This window comes from Neltuma alba, unplaced genomic scaffold (assembly GCF_004799145.2).
Source record: "Neltuma alba isolate B1F8T4 unplaced genomic scaffold, ASM479914v2 tig00013276_pilon, whole genome shotgun sequence".
NCBI classification, from domain to species: Eukaryota; Viridiplantae; Streptophyta; class Magnoliopsida; order Fabales; family Fabaceae; genus Neltuma; species Neltuma alba.
This window is the reverse complement of record NW_021637566.1, coordinates 18,258-39,253: the sequence shown is the minus strand read 5'-3', so window position 1 is coordinate 39,253 and position 20,996 is coordinate 18,258. Positions and strand designations below refer to the sequence as shown.

At 29.8% G+C, this 20,996-nt stretch overlaps 1 long non-coding RNA gene across 1 annotated transcript; it reads left to right on the top strand.

The window, feature by feature from the left end:
- Nucleotides 1-5,561: 5,561 nt before the first annotated feature.
- LOC114735992 (uncharacterized) lies at nucleotides 5,562-6,111 on the top strand. Its single transcript, XR_003739313.1, has 2 exons — nucleotides 5,562-5,702; nucleotides 6,052-6,111. It is a non-coding gene; the product is annotated as an uncharacterized LOC114735992 (long non-coding RNA).
- Nucleotides 6,112-20,996: the final 14,885 nt, after the last annotated feature.

Here is a 20,996-nt window from a genome sequence, read left to right as displayed (position 1 = left end):
AAAATATTAATAAATTTTCAACCAAAAAACAAAGGCTTCAAAACACCATGTATTTTTTTAGTAGGTATAAAAGTACATCAAACATATAATGTATATAAAAGAGTTTTTTTGAAAAAATTAAACAGCTTACATTACTGCCCAAAACTTAAGTAAACGATATTAGTCTCATCAATATGTATGTTTCAAGGCTTTATCAATTCCCTGCTTCCTCATTATTGCTGAGGCACACCTTGTGTCACAAACATTCTTGCATTGCCTGCAGCAGTTGGATGCTCTACAAATATGGGAAACAATAATATTAGAAAATTCAAGTAAACTAGAAAATAAAGGGAAGTACGAATGTTTATATTCGAAGGATAACTTTGCTATATTTTCTATTAAATTAGTACTCTCTCCGTTTCTTATTATAAGAGACATTTGATGTTTATGGTAGTTTCTATATATAAGAGATACTTAAAAGTTATCTCCACTTTTTTTGTATTGATTTTTTATTTTATCCATATTTATTGTCTTCAACTCACACTCTCTCTTCCTCCCACTTCTCTCTCTTTTAATAATTTAATTGATCTCTCTCATGCTTCTCTCTCCTTATTAATGAAGGTATTTTTAAAAAAAATATATACTTTTCACATATTAATTGTTCTTAACTAATTTTAATTTTTTTTATCAACGTAATTCGATTATTCGTGTATTACGGTGAGGAATGGAGGGAGTAGTAAGTTTCTCAAAGCAGACAAGCGAAGACGCGCGCGCGTACAGGTTTGATGACCCGGATCCGAACTACTCGGGGCAACATTTGGAGAAAGAAATATCCACAGTTTGATGGTGGATTTCTAGGGTTTAGCAAAGTGTCCTTGTCTTGCTTTGAATTCAGCAAGCACATCACTGATGTTCCCTATGCTTTCATAAAGCTCAGCTATAAATATGCAACCTGCCAATTCTTGCTTAGGAGCCTCATGACTGATCCAATGCGCAGGTGAACCTCATAAGTTTTAGTGATATTAGAATTAGTATTGTATAAAAAAAATCAGAATTAGTATAATTTAGTTATTTATAATAAATACGTATTATTTTTTTTAAAATATTTTTACTAATCAAGTATATTAATTAAAACTACCATTTGATAAACGTAACATTTAATATGAGTGACTACCACAAAGACTACATTAGGGGGGAAAAAAAAGATAAATGTGAAAGGGGAATGAATCGATGTGTTATATTTAGAATCAAATTAAAAGTCAACCTAGTTCTTATATTAAGGACCGGAGGTAATATAACTAGTTTGATTTTTATTTGATCATAAATATAAAATCCTAATCCACTTATCTCTCATACTTATTTTTTTTAAGATAACCCTTGTAGTTACATATGTTAAATGTTTCTTCAATTTGTAGTTTTGGCTAATATGTATTATTAGCAAGGATATTTTTGAAAAGATAATATTTATTTATTATAAATAATGAATTAAATATATTTTTTTAATCTACTCAAATTAGTTAATCAGCTCTTATATGAAGGACTAGAGGTTGTATAGAGAGTGTAGGTAAAGCTATTATATATAGAGTGAATTTTCTTTTAAATATATAAAGTCGATCGTAAGAGTTAAATGGATGGTAAAGAAACAATTTATTCTTTTAGTTCTAAATATAAAATTCATTTTATAATGTAATTTATACTATATAATAGATCTTTGTACATTATAAAATAGGTTTTATATTTAAGATTGGAGTAATAATTAATAGTACTCTTCCATTCAGTCCTTAATATAGGACCTAATTGTTAAGTTAATTGTGATTCCAAATATATATCTATTTCTTATATTTATTAATTTTTTAAATTATCCTTATAGATATTCTTCTCTCAACCATAATAAAGTACAATTAGTTAAAAAAGCATGGGAGGATATTAAGAAAGATGATTATGATATTTTAGAAAAAGCATGTTATATTTTTTATAATTAACTAACTTACCTAACTTTCTTAATTTAATCAAATTAGTTAAAAAAAGTCTTATATTAAGGATAGAAGTAGTACGTGATGGCATGTTTGAATTTGATTCATTGTATTGTCTGGGGATTTGAGTATACTGATGGGCTGAACCAAATTTATTTGTTTAATTCCTCAAAAAGATATATAGACAGGAGTGAATGGTAGGTTTTTTTTTTAATAAAAAAAATACTAGATAGTAATTTATGTTTTCTTAAAATTTGAGTGCATCGAATTCGAAAAAGAATAGGATATAATTGAAGCTCAGATTATTCAACTCTTCGAATGAAAAATATGGACGCATGAACTGATTCATTGATTTGTACTAAGATCACTCAAACGAGACTTTTGATTACCAAATTCTTCAATGTTATGACGCATTCAATGGGTAAGGTTACAACTATTCACATGGTAAATTGTTTTTTCTCTTAAAGACTTACCTTTTTAAGTGCATTCAAGAACATTTAATGTCTTAAAATATTTTATATTGCATTGATACCATAAAATATTTTTCATATGCATTTATCGTCTTGAAATATTTTTTAAATGAGTCTGTCATCTTGAAATAATTTTTTTTATTTATCTTGGTACTAGATATACCAAACAATATTTTAGGATGTTAAACACATCCAAAAAAACATTTTAGAGTACATGATGTATCAAAAAATACTTTAAAGTGTTAAACTCACTTAAAAAATACTAAATACACTATAAAATATTTTAGATGTTGGATGCATCTTAACCTATCTTTTAATTAATATCATTATTTTCTCCATTTTCATTTTAAGATAAAGGGAGAATGCCCATTTTTGTTTCGAAAGTTTCCACACGAAAGCTATGGGTATCCGATTTTTTTTTTTTTGAAAACAATGCAAGCCCAAAAGTATTAAAATATTAAATATTAGATCAAACTTCAATTCCAAGATTTATTCTCTCCAGATATTATTAATATATTAAATATTAAATAATAAAAAATATATAAATAAATTTATACTGTTAAGTGTTAAAATTTGATATAAGCAGTTTAGTATGATACATTTTCGTTATATTTAATATTATATTAATATTTTTCCTCATTTTTAAATCTCAACCATTGAAAATTAATCCAATGATGCAAAAATTAAGTGGAGAGAAAGTGCGAGAGTTTCTTTGTTGAGATATGAGATAAAACAGGAGAGAAAGAAAAATTGAAAGAAATAATAAATGGCTTGATGTCTCATTTTCTCTCTGAATTTTTTCCCCATATATGAAGAGATTTGGAAAGTTTTTGACTTCTTCCTCTCCATATTTATTTTTTCATTATTTTAAAAATTTGACAAGTTATTCACTTTTTTTTTATCCTATAATAATATTTTTATTAAATAATTTGGTTTTAAAATATAATAATATAAAAATATGTATAAACCAAATAACTTAATTTTAAATTATCTGATGATACTAATGTTAGTATAATTTTCTTATTACAATATTTGATTTGATTTTAAATATATATATTTTGATAAGAATATTTTATTCATTTAAATATTTGTTCTTTTCCCGCTATTTTCTCCTCTCTATCCAAGCCCCTCCGATTTTTTTTCCCTCTCTATTTCCCCTCTTCCCGTTTTCCTTCCTTCTCACTTTGCTTCGCATCCAAGGAAGCAAAGCATTAAAGTGCCCCGTCATATGAATGGGCAAACCAATCAAAAGCAATACCCGCCTTAATCAAAAGGCCATGAGAAACGTGCCCCCAATCTCTTCCTTCACTGTTCTTTTCTTTTTCCACCGTCCTCAAAACTGCGGCCTCTTGGGTGTTTTTCCCCAGCTGCCTTTTAATTTTGGAATGCTTTTCATTATATTCAACATAAAATGTGACATTTTAATATCTTATTTATAAAAATTAGTGTACTTTTTAATTTTTTTATAATTTTTTAAAATTTAATAATGTATGTTGAAAAAAGAAACTAAAACATTTAAAATGCTAAATCTTATAATTTGCAATTGGTGAAATTGCTCTCAAAAACTTTTTCTGATGCCACGGCTCTTTTACGAAAACTTCGGGAGCAAGAATGGCTTTTAATTCAGGCCGAAAAAAGAATGACTTTTAATCCTAGGATAAAGTACATGACTATATATATGCCTCCACGGAACCAGATCCTCTCAGAAGCCAATTTTCTCAGCGTCCCTCAGAATTCTAAAATCTAGTCCGTTTAAATGATCGAAAAGCTTACATTGCCACAAGTCATCAAGCTGTCCAGTCCCACGAACTCCAGCAATGCGTCTTCATTCTTCAACCGTCAGTTTCTCGGTTTCTCTCCCCTCTTCTGACCCCCTAACTTTCGGCTTCTCCCTCCTCATTACTTGCTTTTGGGTTCTTGTATTAAAAACAGAACTTTTTTTTTCGGTGATGGAAAAAAAAAAACAGGACTTTTGTTGAGGATCAGATTCGCCTAGTGAAAGAGAACCATACACATGCAGTGTTTCTACATATTGGTGATCCCTCAAGTTTCTATGCTGTTCAGTGAGTTAGCGACAAAGGGAGTGTTTGGATAGAAACCAAACCATGGTTTCAGAAGTGCTTTTACGAATTACGAAGTAAATATGTGGAGGAAGTTACCTCGTTTTGCGGAAAAGTGCTTCTGAAACCACGGTTTCAGAGCACCCAAACAGGCCTAAAGACTTGACCCACAGCCCTCCAATTCAGAACGAGGCTTTACTTGCGGTGGCTCTCGAAATGTCGCTAAAGAGAGGATTGGCGAATGCCCTGTGTTGCAGGGAATTAAAGCGGAGGAGGATAAGTAGTGAGAAATAGATGTGAGGTTGAGAAAGAACAGCCATGGAAGGTGTGAGATGAACAAGATGGCTATTTACCAACGGGCGTGTGGGGGTCCGAAGACGGGAAGAGAAAGAGAAGTCCAAGGCTGAAGACGCGCTGCTCGTATTTGTGGGACCAAACATACTGAGAAGACATTCAATTTTAAAGCTTGATGACTTGGCACAATATGAACTTTTAGATCATTTAAATGGACTGGATTTTAAGACGCTGAGGGACGCTGAGAAAATTGCTTCTGAGAGGATCCGGATCCCAAACAGTGAAAGATGGCATCCTCGTCATCATCGAAAGTGAGCTTGAAGTTGTTGATCGACACGAAAGAAGAAAGAGTTCTCTTTGCCGAAGCTTCAAAAGAGTTCATCGACTTTCTATTCAACTTGCTTCGCTTACCCATCGGCACGGTGACCAGGCTGCTAACCAAAAACGCCATGGTTGGCTCCTTGGGCAAACTCTACGAAAGCAAAGAGAATCTGGGCGACGTTTATCTCAACAAACCTGAACAAGACAGGAACACTTTGCTGAAGCCAAGTTCTCCATTGGCTTCTGGCTACCTTCTACCTACTGCAAATGATGATGATCGTCATGATACCAATTCCTCGGGAACTCCAAATCTTTACATGTGTGGGGGCCGTTGCAATTATGGTGTGACTCGTGTTCGGAACAGGGCGTGTCCATATTGTCGAGGAAGCATGGGCTATGCTGTACAATTAGTAGGTGATGATAAAAAGGCAACAGAAGATTCAAGTGCGAAAGGCTTCGTGAAAGGAGTGGTCACCTACACTGTGATGGATGATCTTGAAGTTCGTCCCATGTCTACCATTTCAACCATCACTTTGATCTCCAAGTTCAAAGTCAAGGACATTTCTTCCTTACAAGAAAGGGTCGTTGAGTTGCGAATGGAAGAGGTAAATTAATATATGCAGGGACTTCATCTCTGAGACTTTTGTTTTCATTTTCTGTGTTTTCCAAATATATTATAGTTTGGGTTAGTATGCTAAAAGCATAACATAACGCTTTCCCCCTGTGAGAATCAAGTCGAATTTTTTGTAAAGTTATATTTTTATAAATATGGATTGCATGTATGTTTAATCAAATTTTCCTTTGAATATGGTTGGATTAAAGATGATACAATATGTGTTTTATTTACTCTTAATTATTATTCAGTTGGTTTTGATATTCTTGCTTACTTTTTTGATGCTAGCTTCCCCCTTTATGATGTTTGTATGCTCTAAAAGTTTTTCCTTCATTTGATAGGGTATTAAATTGCTGAAGGCTTCCCTGCAGTGCAAGAATGTTTTGACGAGTGTTTTTCTCGAGAAAGACAACATAAAGGAGCAAGAAATTTCTCAAGATATTGCAATGGAAAGCGAGACTTTTTCTTTTACCTCCCTTTTTGACTAGTGACATCTGTTTCAGTCTACTTTTGTACTATTTTTGTTTGTTTTGCCGGACACTGTTGTACTGTTATGAACTTATGGGATGTGTTATTTTTATGGTTAATCAGGTTGGTGAAATTAATTACGTACTGTTGCCGAACCCAACTATATGTATAATGTTTGTATGCTCTAAAAGTTTTTCCTTCATTTGATAGGGTATTAAATTGCTGAAGGCTTCTCCAATCCCTGCAGTGCAAGAATGTTTTGACGAGTGTTTTTCTCGAAAAAGACGACATGAAAAAGCAAGGAATTTCTCAAGACATTGTAATGGAAAGTGAGACTTGTTAGCTTGCATTTGTTTCTGTGTTTCATCGGTCTTCGTTTCTTTCTCTTTTTGGTGGGTGACATCTATTTCAGTATGCTTTTGTACTATTTTTGTTTGTTTTGCCTGATACTTTTGTATTGTTATGAACTTCTCGGATGTGTTATTTTTATGGTTAATCAGGCTGGTGAAATTAATTACTGTTGCCAAACCCAACTATTTGTATGATGCTAGTTATGAAATTTCATGCTTGCTCAACAATTAAAAGTAGTTATCATGATGCTGTGTCAAGCGACCAGTTTTTTCTGTAAAGAATACTGAAAAATCCCAAAAGAAAAAAAAACACTTTCGTTGCATTATTATGAGTTACTAGTTCAAGAAAAAAGATAGAAAAAGAAAAATTAGAGTCATTTTCATACGGTACGACCATTGGACAAAAAGGGGCCATTGACATTAACAAAGCTCCTATGAAATGCCGTACACTGTTGGGGGAAAAAATAATTCTGTACACTGTAGCTGTAGCCATTGATTTTCTGAGGAAGCCAGCCAATCTTTTCAAAATATATTTTTTGAAAAGTACATATTTGTCAAGGGAAGCAATGAGACATTTTTATCAAAATATTATAAATAAAAAGAAAAATTAGAGATAAATCTCTTATTAAAAATTTAATTAGCAAGACCTAAAGATTCTATGTAGCTTAACTTCTATTATGTGCAATTTAACTTTTTTCGTGTGCAATTTATCTTCCTTTGTATGTAATGATCTTCTTTTGTGCAATGTACAACACAATTTTACTTTGTGCAAATAAAAAATTTTTTATGTGCAAGTTATCTTCTCTGTGTGTAAACTAATTCTTTATATCTAATAATATTTTGTACAAACTACCCTTTTTTATGTAACTTTTTTTTTTGTGTGTAACTTTTTTTTTTTTATATAATCAATCATTCTATGTCCTATTTACCAAATAAATTTTTAATGAGAAATTTATTTTCAGTTTTTTCTAAATAAAATGAACAATCCAAATGCTACATGATGGAAAACAATAACCATACGCTACCCTACTTGAAACTTGTGAGTTCAGACCGTGAATAAGTTCAGCCTGATATGTTTTTTTTAAATTATTCCTTGATTCTTATATACAAATGTACGATTGTACCCTCAACCTAAGCCGCCTGCGTCGGGACTGAACCTATTCCCAGCACGGTGATCAGTGCCCCAAAAGTCCCTTAACAGCCCGATTTCATAAACTAAAAGCAAAACCATCCTACTTATTCAATCGGACTTTAAAATCACAGCTTTTAACTATAAGTGAGATTGGTTAAACACTGAACCAAACATCCTATTTACCCCCACTGAGTTTATTTTCAATTATAAGTCGCGTTTGGGCCAGCAAACACTGACCAAACAGACACTTATTCCTTTACTTTTCTCTTTCATCTGCCTTTTTTATTTCCCTGTGAGTGAGGCTCACTTTTATTTTTTTAAACCCGAGCCCCCACGCTTGCTCCGTTTGTGCTGGCCTCGACAAGGTTTTGTTGTGGAGTGTGGAATGTTGATTCAAATTTGACGGAAGTGATTTTTAGATCCAAGCATATCCAAAAATTATTACTTTTTATACCTTGCCGCCCCTTGAAGCCCCCTCAATCGTAGAATAGAACTAATTCGTGGTAGCTTTTAACGACATTGGTGTAATGTTTCGTATTTGATTAATTTTGCTTAAGCATTCTGGTAATAGATAAATGCATCTTTTTATCTATTAATTAATTATGTAATATTATTTAGTTTCATTTTGTTGCAATACTGTAAATTGGAGTTAAAAACATGTTTACCCATTCAAATTATGTTTCGTTTTATATTTGCAATATTTTTTTTCCCATTTCTCTTATGTTTTCAAATTTAATTCCTTTGATCAATTTCACTTCTTGATATTAAATTAACAATAATTCATTATTATGTCAATTCATTTTTTTTTTCATGTTTCACTTTATATTAAAAATATTTATGATTTTTTTAAATTTTAAAATTCAATTCACTTATTAATTTGACTTCTTCATAATAAATTATGTTAATTTCATTGTATTATGTCAAATCATTTTTTTATCATATTTCATTATTTATTAACACTCATACCCATTTTGATCATTTTATAACCAAATTTACTTTTACTCAACTATAATCGAAACAACTTTTTATTAATCTCGCTTCTGCAAACCAGCTTTTCTGAATCCCAATCCAAACACAATTCAACTTATCCAATTTAGCTTTTATCAACTTCACTTTTTCATAAGCTACTTTTTTAATAAGCTGTTTTTCTAATCGCTCATCCAAACGGATCCTAAGTGCCTGTTTGGGTCAGCGTTTGCTGGCCCAAATGTGACTTATAAGTGATTATAAGTTCAGTGGAAATTTTAGTATGTTTGGCAGAGCTTTTTAACAATTGGGCTTATGAATTTTTAAGCCACTTTAACCCACAATTGAGATAAGCTGGGGAGAGGGAGCTTCTGAACACATGGAAGAGTTTGTGGACCGTCCTGATAGGGAATTTAGGGTCCATTTGGATCAACGATTGGAAAAGTAGCTTATTGAAAAAGTAGTTTATGGAGAAGTGAAGTTGGTAAAAGCTAAATTGGATAAGCTAAATTGTGTTTGGATTAGAGTTCAGAAAAACTAGTTTGCAAAAGTGAAATTAGTGAAAACTTGATTGGATTATAGTTGAGTAAAAGTAAGTTTGGTTGTAAAGTGACCAAAATGGGTATGAATTTTAATAAATAATGGAACATGATAAAAATGATTTAACATAATACAATAATTTATTATGAAGAAGTCAAATTTAATAAGTGAATTAAATTTTAAAATTTTAATGAAATCATAAAAAATATTTTAAATATAAAAAATGAATTGACATAATACAATAAATTTAAATTAATTAATATAAAGAAGTGAAATTTATTGAGTAATTAAGTTTGAAAATATCAGAAAAATGGAAAAAAAAATATTGCAAATTCTCTCAGCTCCATATTCAGTTGGCCTCCTGCTCCTCACTTGCGTTCTGCTCGCTTGAAAAATTAGAATATGAACAGCGATAGTCTAGTTGATATAATACCAACCTGCTGCATGTTTATTTTCTCTCAGCTCAATATTAAAGAGAGTTCAGCTTTACACAACACACGATCTGAAGCCTCGCTCACGACTGCAAGTCCGTGTTGCTTTTTAGTTATTTGATGTATGGCATCTAATTAATTATTTGATGTATCGTGTGTAAAAATACTATGTTTGTATGATTTCTAATTTATATATTTACCATTACATTATATATATAATTTCTTTCTAATAATAAATTAAATTTCTTTATTTTTAATAATTTTCTCTTCCTTAATTCTTAAAAAATAGTCAAATTAATATGAGATATATATTATTTAATAAAATTTATGTCCTTTTAAGTCATTTTACATGCAAACTTATTTTTACTTTTATCATCCAAACAAGTTTTAACCTTTCAAACTGACTTTTCTGAAAACCCAATCCAAACATAAATCACATCACCCTATCTGACTTTTACTCAATCTACTTTTGCAAAAGTCAGATTGAAAAAAAAATTACTTATTCACCGCTAATCCAAACACACCCTTAGATGCTTTTAGTTTTATCCCATTAGATGCTTTTAGTTTTATGTACAAAATATTACTAGAAAAATAGGCTTTGGTAGCCCAAACCCAGATATATGATAATATTATCTCAAATATTTAATATAAAACCTAGTTGATTAATTTAAAAAAATATTAAAATTATTTAATTAAAGTATATGTTATATGATCTTTTTAAAATAGTTATGTATATCATTATATTATATGTTAATTTATAAGTGAGGAAAATTAGTTTGAGAAGAAATAATAAATATAATACTTTAAATTGACTTAATAATTTTTTTAATGTTTCTAAATTAGTTAATTAGGTCTTATACTAAGGACAAGAGATATTAATGTTTTAGGAAAAAAAAAGCCAAAACAAGAGAAAAAGAGGAATTTGATCGCTTCTCCCCTAATATAGGTATATTTTAGTGAAGACAACTATGTTTGATGTCAATGAAAACGTTTTGGAAAAGACATTAATATACTTAATTTTGTTTTTAAAGTGTAAAAATACCTTTAAACTTCTATTTAACATCTTTAAACTTCTCTTTAACATCATAAACTTTTCAAACTCAGATACTTATGAATATGCAAAATCAGAGAAAAAAATACATAACATTAAATTCTTCTAACAAACCCACGTCATTATTATGACAGTATCAAATCACTCCTAGCTGAAAGAAACATAAAAATACAAAAATACTCATAAATTTTTAAACAACATGCTTCAAACGCCATGTATTCTTCAGCAAGTATAAAAGTACCATAACGAACATGTAACAGTATTAAAGAGTTTTTTTTTTTGGAAATTAACAGCTTACATTACTGCCCAAAATTTCCTCATATACTGCTGAGGCACATCCTTCTCGTCAAAACATTCTTGCATTGCCTGCTGTAGTTGGATGCCCTACCAAATATGGGAAATAATAATATTAGAAAATTCAAGGAAACTAGAAAATAAAGGGAAGCAGGAGTGTTTATATTTAAAGGATAAGTTTGCTTATATTTTCTACTAAATTAGTAAATTTCTCAAAAGGGGAGACAAACTAAGACGCACACATGTACGGGTATGATGACCCGGGTCCGAACTATTCGGGGCAACATTTGAAAGTGTCCTTGTTGCTTTGGATTCAACAAGCAAGCATCATTGATGTCGTCCATGCTTTCATAAAGTTCAGCTATACATGCACCCCACCGATTCCCGTACAGGAGCCTTATGACTGATCCAATGGGTAAGCCAAGTCAATAAGTTTCAGTAAAACTACTTTCAATTTTCAATATAAAAACTAATTAATTAATTTAAATAGATTAAAATAATTAATTAAATTAATTATTATTTGCAATAAACAGATGTTGTCTTTCTTAAAATTTCTTACTAATTAAATATATTAACTAGAACTATTATTTGATAAAATATAACATTTAACATGTGTAACTACTATAAAGATTATCTTAAAAAAAGAATAAATATGAGATACAAAGTAAATTAGGGTCTTATATTTAGGATTAAATTGAAAGTTAAACTAGTTATACTACCTCCAATTCTTAATATAAAAACTAGCTTAACTTTTAATTTGATTCTAAATATAGATCCAGATCCACTTTATTTTTTATATTTATCTATTTTTTCTAAAGTGGTTTTTGTAGTATTTACACATGTTAAATGTGTTTTCAATTTAAAGTTTTAACTAATACACGTTATTAGTAAGGATATTTTAGAAAAGATAACACATATTTATTATAAATAACTAACTTTAAAAACTTTATTAATATACTTAAATTAGTAATCTAACTCTTATATTAAAGGGCAGAGATGATATAAGAAAGTGTAAGTAAAGCTATTATATATAGAGTCAATTTTTTCAATATATGTACAGATAATAAAGAGTTTATTAAAGAAAAAAAAATTTCTTCTGGTCTTAAATATAAGACTTATTTTATAATAATATATTATAAAATAAGTCTTATATTTAGGGTATGTGATCACATATTTGAGTTTGTTCATTGTATTGTCTCGGGATTTGAGTATACTGATGGCCTGAACCAGATTTATTTGTTTAATTCCTCAAAAAGATCACACGTGTTGCAGTGAATGGTAGATTTTTTTTTTTTTTAAAGAAAAAGACTAGATAGTAATTTCGGAAAATAATTAAAGCTCACATTGTTCTTTTTTTGACCAGAGAAAGCTCACATTGTTCTTTTTTTGACCAGAGAAAGCTCACATTGTTTAATTCTTTGAATGAAAATATCCGTGCATGAATTGATTGATTGATTTGTACTAAGATCACTCAAATGAGACTTATGATTACCAAATTCTTCAATGCTATGATGCATATAAATTGCTATTCTTTTTAAATGCGTCTTCTTTTTTTTTTTAAAGTACATTTATTATTTTAAAATCTTTTATATATATATATATATCTAATATCCTGAAATGTTTTTTAGGTGTGTTTATAATTTTGAAATATTTTTCAACAAGTGGGTCCATTACCTTGAAGGATTTTTTTTCTTTTGCTTTAGTACTCAATGCAACAAACAATATTTTATAGTGTTAGATGTACTTAAAAAAATTTTAGAGTGTAAGATATACCAAAAAATACTTCAAGCAGAATATTAGATGTACTACAAAATACTTTAGAATGTTAGATATATCTTAACTTGTCTTTTAATTATTATCATTATTTTCTCCATTTTCACTTTAAGATAAAGGAAAAATGTCTATTTTTTGTCTTGAAAGTTTTTATATGGTATCCGTGGATATACAAAAAATTTTTTTAAGAACAATATCAAACCAAGATTATTAAAATTGGAGTAATATCACCTTTTTTTTTTTAACGCCCACTCACATTGACCCCTAATTTAGAAAATAAACAACTAATAAAACAGGAGTTTTAAGCCAACACCACTGTGGTGTAGTGGCACGTAATTTGTCTTGGGTGCAAAATGGTTACGGCTTTGCCGCAAGTATTAGTTTGCTAACTGAAAAAAAAAAAAGAGTTTTATACATGAAAAAAGTGATTAAAGGAAAAAAATAATAAAGAAAAGTGGAATTTAAAGAATGTTTTTGACTAAAAAGCACTTTAATTTGACGCGTTCTCTGCCTCATGAAAGTGGCGTCGCTTAAACTTTGGCTGCATTTTGGCGCTTTGGTGAATGTTAGCCTTATTTGCTAGAGGTGAAAGTGAAATTTTTTGCCAACAAAGAGAAGCGGAATTTAAAGCATGCTTTTGAATGTCCCCAAAAAATGCACGCTTTTGATTAGAAAAAATAAGCCACAAATTTATCTCAAAAATTGTCACTTAAAAATACTAGGTATTAGAAAGATTTTTTTTAATGAAAATTGTAGCAATATTTCTCTTACTGGAAAAAATTTGAGTTCAAAATGCAATGCTGGCGACGATGTGGCATCTGCATGGCAGAAGAGAGGTATTTATCTCTTGCTTGGATTGAGAGAAAATTAGAAAAAGAAAAAACTAGAGAGAAAAATAAAAAGAGAAATGAGTTTTTTTCTTCTTGAATAGAAGAAAAAAAAAACAAAAGAAAATATAAAGTGTATCTCATATCTCATTTTCTCTCTATCTAAATAAAAAGGATGATAATTTTTTTTTTCCTCTATTTGTTTTCCGCATCGTTTCCTCTCATTATATTTTTCTTCTTATCAATTTTTCTTCCCATACAAGCAGAGCGTAAAAGTGCCACATCACATGAATGAAACCAATAAAAAGCAACGCCTTCTTTAATCAAAAAGCCTTCAGAAACGGGTCCCCATCTTGAATGAAATGCTATAAACAGTAAATAATACTTCTCCGGTCTTTAATATATGACCTGATTGTTGAGTTGGTTTTAGTCCTAAATATAAGACCAATTTCTCATATCTATCAATTTTCTTTAAATTACTTTCATGAATATTCCCTCAATCATAATCAAGTAGAAAAAGAAGATAGGGTATTAAGAAAAATGATTATGATATTTTAGAAAAACGTGTCACATTTCTTATAATTAATTAACTTACCTAACTTCCTTAATCTAATCAAACTAGTTAAATAGATTTTATATTAAGAACCGGAAGAGTATTTCCCATATGCTATACAAACAAAATTATTTACCTAAATGCTATAATCAAACTCGTTTTGGGAGAACTCGAGTTCAAGAAAACAATCATTCTTATGAGTTTCACATAATTTTTTTTCATCCTCTCAATGAAGAAGGTTTCATAGGCTTCAAAGCCTCTCTTCCCATTTTAATGCTCTTTCTTCCCTTCAACCCTTGGAACACAAATGCATTGTCTACAAAATCACCAACTAGTAACAATTTCAACACTTATACGCAGTACTACTTCTGGTTCTTATTATAAAAGCTAATTGACTAATTTGAAGAGATTAAGAAAATAAGTTAACTTAGTTATTTGTAATAAGTATTGTTTTTCCTAAAATATTCTTACTAATTAAGTGTGTTGGCTAAAACCATCATTATTAGAAGGATTATATTGGGGGAAAAATGCATAAATATGAGAGACAAAGTGGATTGAGATATTATATTTAGGACTAAAATAAAAATAAAATGAAGTCTTATATTAAAGACTGGAGGTAGTATAATGTGTGCAAAAAACTAAAACTGAAACAAGATCATTAGCAATTTAAAAATGAGTTAAATATTATCCACCAGTTTAAATTTTTTTTGGTAGCATTAAATATTCTAAACTAATTTTTAATGCATTTAACTCTATAAAACATATCATACACTAAAAGTTAATTAAAGAGCGTCCAACACCAAAAATAGTTTTTTGGATGCCCCAAAAATTAATTTTTTTTTGTCTGTCACCAAAAATTAACTTAAAATATTGAGTGCTTCAATACATTGGATGTTACCTAACCAAAATTTAATATAGAATATATCTTTAAGTTAAAATTTTTTATATTTATATATATTCTATATCAAAATATATTTTATGGAATCGAATATATTGAAAAGTAGTTTAAGATATTGAGTACTGTTAAAAAAATATTTTTGATGTTGGATGCTACTTAATTAATTTTTAGTGTGTGATAATACCTCCAGTCTTAATTATAATATCTTAATTATAATTTACAAACATGATTTTATAATTAAGACTGGAAATAGTATGTTTTACAGTGGATGCGTGTGTCCAGGTGTTGACGGAAGGAAAGAGCAGGGAGAGTGATGATAGGCTTAAAACGGAAAGAGAGAGGTTTTGAAACCTATGAAATCTTGCCACCTTTTTTATTAAATTTTTTTTTGAAAAAACAATTATGTGAAACCCGCTATGGGAATCTTTTCAAATGTTTTTTTTTTGTGGCATGAGATTTTATATAAAATAAGTGACATTTTAAAGTATTAAATCTTTAAAAAATCATTAAAAAAATTAAACTATTTTTATAAATAAGATATCAAAATGTCATTCATTTTTATGTAGAATCTAATAATAAAAAAACTGCAAAAAATATTTGGAAAAATTCCCAAAATTAAAAGGCAGCAGGCTAGCAGTAGCAGCATACAAGGGCAGCTGACACTCCCAGCCCCCATCCCTCTACTTAAAATTTTTTTAGCCGTTCATTCTTCTAGTTCAATATTCTTATCAGATTTAAAAAAAAACATTGAAGCACAACCAAAAATATGAACACCAGCAGATTGTCCCACCAGATAAATCATTAACAAATTTATCAATAAAAAAATCAATCTTATAATTTTGCAACTGGCGACATTATTCCAAAAAAGTTTCTTAACGCCCACGTGCGTCTCTTCTACGAAAACTTTGGGAGCAAGAATGACTTTTAATCCTAGCATAAAATACATGACTATATATATGCATCCACTCATCGTCAATTCTCTTGTAGTTGTACTAAGCACACCAAACTGAATTGCTTTGCGCACAAACTGTGAAAGATGGCATCCTCGTCGTCGTCCTCGAAAGTGAGCTTGAAGCTGTTGATCGACACAAAAGAAGAAAGAGTTCTCTTTATGGAAGCTTCAGAAGAGCTCATTGACTTTCTATTCAGCTTGCTTCGCTTACCCGTCGGCACGGTGACCAGGCTGCTAACCAAAAACGCCATGGTTGGCTCCCTAGGCAAACTCTATGAAAACACAGAATCCGAGCGACGTTTATCTCAACAACCCTGAACAAGACAGGAATACTTTGCTGAAACCAAGTGCTTCATTAGTTTCTGGCTACCTTCTACCTGCTGCAGATGACGATGATCATGATGATACCAATTCCTCAGGATCTCCAAATCTTTACATGTGTGGGGAGCCGTTGCAATTATGCTGCGACTTATGTTATGAACACGACTTATGTTATGCTTTCATAAAGTTCAGCTATATGTGCAATCTGCCTATTATTGTTTAGGAGCCTTATGATTGATCCAATAGGTAGGTAAAACCTTTAAGTTTCAATAACATTAGAGCTAATCGACTAATTTAAATAGATTAAAAAAATTAAATATATTAGCTAAAACTATCGTTTCATGAAATATAACATTTAACATGTATAACTACTACATAGACTACATAGGGAGAAAATTGATAAATATAAAAGATAAAATGAACTGAGGTTTTATATTTAGAATCAAATCAAAAATCAAACTAGCTCTTATATTAATGACTTGAGGTAGTATAACTGGTTTGACTTTTAATTTGGTCATAGATATAAAATCTAATCCATTTTATCTTTCATATTTATTTATTTTTTTAAGGTAGTCCTTGCATTAGTTACATATGTTAAATATTTCTTTAATTTGTAGTTTTAGCAAATATATATTATTAGCAAGGATATTTTTTGAAAAGATAATACTTATTTATCACAAATAATTAACTAAACAAACTTTTTTAATCTATTCAAATTAGTCAATAAGCTCTTATGTTAAGAACTAAGGTAGTATAAGAGAGTGTAGGTAAAGCTATTATATATAGAGTGATTTTTTAAAAAAATATATAAAGTGGATAATAAAGAGTTAAATGGACAGTTAAAGAATAAAAGTAATTTTCCAGTCTTAAACATAAAACCTATTTTATTATGTAATTTATATTATAAAATAGATTTTATACATTACAAAATGAATTTTATATTTAAGATCGAATTAGTAATTAATTAGTATGTGATCGCATATTTGAACTTGATTCATTGTATTGTCTCATGATTTGAGTACACCGATGGACTGAACCAAATTTATTTGTTTAATTCATCAAAAGATAATATAGACAGGAGTGAATGGTAGTTTTTTTTTTTTTAAAAGACTAGATAGTAATATTTGAGTGCATCGAATTCGAAGAAAGAATAGGACATAATTTTTTTCTTTTGTTTGCCAGCGAATAGGATATAATTAAAGATCACATTGTTCAATTCTTTGAATGAAAATATAGACGCATGAATTGATTCGTTGATTTGAACTAAGATCACTCAAATGAGACTTTTGATTACCAAATTCTTCAATGTTATGATGAATTCAATCGGTGAGGTTTCAATTTTCACATGGTAAATTGTTTTTCTTTTAAACGCGTATCTTTTTAAATGCATTCAAAAACATTCGGTGTCTTAAAATATTACGTGGTGTATTTGATATCCTGAAACATTTTTCATATGCGTTTACCATCTTGAAATATTTTTTAGGTGGGTCCATGACTTTGAAATATTTTTTTCTTTTGCCTTGGTACTAAATACATCAAATAATATTTTAGAATGTTAGACGTATCTAAAAAAAATACTTTATCATGCATGATGCACCAAAAAAAATACTTAAGGTGTTAAATTTACTTCAAAAATATTTCAGGATGTTAGATATATGACAAAATATTTTAGAATGTTAGACACACCTAAACCCGTCTTTTAATTAACATCATTATTTTCTCCATTTTCATTTTAAGATAAAGGTAGACTGTTATCCCATTTCGAGGACTCACAGAAATCCCTGGAATGGTGCCACAATCTGTTCTACGTCTAAAGTTTTTCACATGAAAGCTATGAGTAAAAGATTTGGGAAACGATGTGAGCCCGAAAGTATTTCTTTTTTTTTTTGGCCAAACTGAAAGTATTAAAATTAGAGTAATGTTATTCTTTTTTAACACCCACTCATATTGGCCGGCCGTTAATTTAGGAAATGAACAACTATTTTTTTTTTTGGCCAAAAGAAAATGAACAACTAATGAAACATCAGTTTTGTGCCACCCCTCTGGTGTGGTGGCACATAAGTTGCCTTATATTACACCTCTTTTATTGTCTCATTATATAATAATTGGAACCATTCAGAACCATTATTCAGACTTAAACACAAAAAAGTTTAAAATTTTAACTTGGATTCTGAGTTACTATTCACTACCCACTAAAATTTTTGCCAACTATAAAAATTCATAACAGATTATAGAAAAGTTGTTCTATGGAAAACTCTTGACATGCTCTTTAGAGGAAAATACTCATTGGTATCCAGATCTCATGCATCAATCTCATATTTCGTTCAAAGTGGGACTGTTTATTTGGTTATTTATCAATTTTTCAGGAGTTATGCCTAACTTTGGAAGGGCATACTTTTTTATACAAAACTTCAAATTTAATGAATTACCACTTGTTTTAAAGCTAAATATGAGATTTATAAGCATATCAAATTTCAGATCAAGATCATCTAATTGCTCAAAATCTTGGTCAAACTTTACTCCCAAAAAGTCAACCTTTACCCCCCTCTTTGCAATTTTTGCTCTTTTTTCTTTTCTTGTCCTTTCATATAACCTTTCCAATCATATAACATATACTCACACATAAATCCGCAATCAACTACCCACATGTAGATATCCTTAATCATTGATATAATATTTCAATATAATTTACAACAATACATACCAATATATATAATTACAAAAACATCATTTCATTAATCATAAACTTTCTTATCCTCCAAACGAATCCCTTTTCTTTCTCCTTGCCCTTGGTAACACCATTTGGGATTCCTATTATTGTTTATATATTGAGGAGAGTGAGATTTTATAAAAACTCAGTAGCAATGAATCATAATTCTCATGTTAATCATGCCTTACAAAATGTGACAGGTCACAATGCACAATAATCAATTTCAATTTCATGAATAGCACATTATTCCATCACGGAAAAATAGTACATGTTCACATTCCATATCAATATGCATTTGGTCAAAGTATATCGGTATCAAGAGCATTCCATACCATATTATCAATCAATCAATTCATAGAAAAATAAAGCAAGCAATACATGCACATTAAGTAAGCAAGAAAAACAATCAAATTAGATTCAATGCTACCTTGTTCACTTAATATAATTCAGCCTCTTCAAGGGGTCAATGTCCTCCTTGATTTTCCTCCACAAAACCTATCAATTCAAGTGCAATTGCAAGCCACCTTAACAATCATTTATTTAAACACCAACATTTAACCTTAAACTTTCTTAATTCTCCTTTTTCTTTGATTTTTAACATAATTAATCCTTCTTTGATTCCAATAATCTCTTGGCTCGTTCCTACACAATTTTTCATGTAGAATTCAAATATCAAATTAGATTTATGTTTCATTCTGTTTTGGCCGAATTGGGGTATATGTTTTTCAAAAATTTTATTTTTAATTCCAATGATTTTAAACACTTCCTTTTAGTGATTTCCTACCCAAAAACACTTTTTGAACTCATTAGAATTATCAAAACACATCAAAACAAACTCCTACCCCAAGAACATGTGTTGGCCGGATTAACTCCTTAATAACCTTAACTTGGTTTTCTTCCAAAATCAATCCAAACACCACTTAAACATGATAATTCCAACTCATTTTTAAGGTTTCTATCCTTTCCTAATACATAGACAATTTAACCGAAATGTGGCAGTATCTCCCCCTTAAATTTTAATTCAAATATCTAACCAAAACAAGCTTTAATCTTAACTAAACCAAAGCTCAAACATACCTTGGTGAGTGATTGATTAAAACTTGATGATTCTTTGTCCAAATGCACTCAATAAGTTCAGGTTTGAAGCTCAAGTTTGACAGAACCTCCCCTTCTTTTGCCAATTTTTTACCTATTTTCATGTATAGAGGGGGACATTTATGGACAAAGTTTCTGCCCTCTCTCCCCTTCAAAATGGCATGTTAGAGTGCCACATAAGAGGGACACATGGCTCCCATCGCAAGCTACAATTTTCAGATCATACCAAGTGTGTTTTGCCTAGAATATTCCAATATATTTGTGTTTAATTGGACTTTAATATTGGGCCCTGAATTTTGCACGAATTTTGGGCCTTTTCCTGGCCCAATTTGGGGCCCACTTATGGCTTAGGGTGGCCCACAAATTATAATATCATCCAAAACCATTTTAAAATTTTATCAGTTACTATTTACTTGTATCATTCCATAATTTTTTTAGACCTCCAAAAATACCTTTCTCTCCATGAAAAATTCCCTTTTCATATAAGGATATGATCTGAAAACTTTTAGAATTTTTTTTTCACCTCTAACTATTTATTTTGAATTTTTTCTGATTAGGTATTTATCAGTAAGATTGCGAGAAATAAATTCTTTAAAATTAATTCCTGTGCTTCCAAGGTCTAAAAATAATTTTATAAATTCAAAAAAATATTTAGATAATTAATCCATATTTTTTCTGGAATTATCAGTGCCTCAAAATATTTAAAATAGTTATTTTCCTCCTCCTTTTTTTACTATTTTTCCTAAAAAACCTCTATTTTCAAGAAATTTTGAAATAATTTATTTTCATACAATTTTCACCTTTAATGCTTTCATTGAGATTTTAAAACCTCTCATTTACCTTTTTACTATTTTTCAGGAATTTTCTGAATTTTTTCTCAAATTTTTCTGCTTTGCCCTTCCTAGACGGATAATTTCAAAAATAT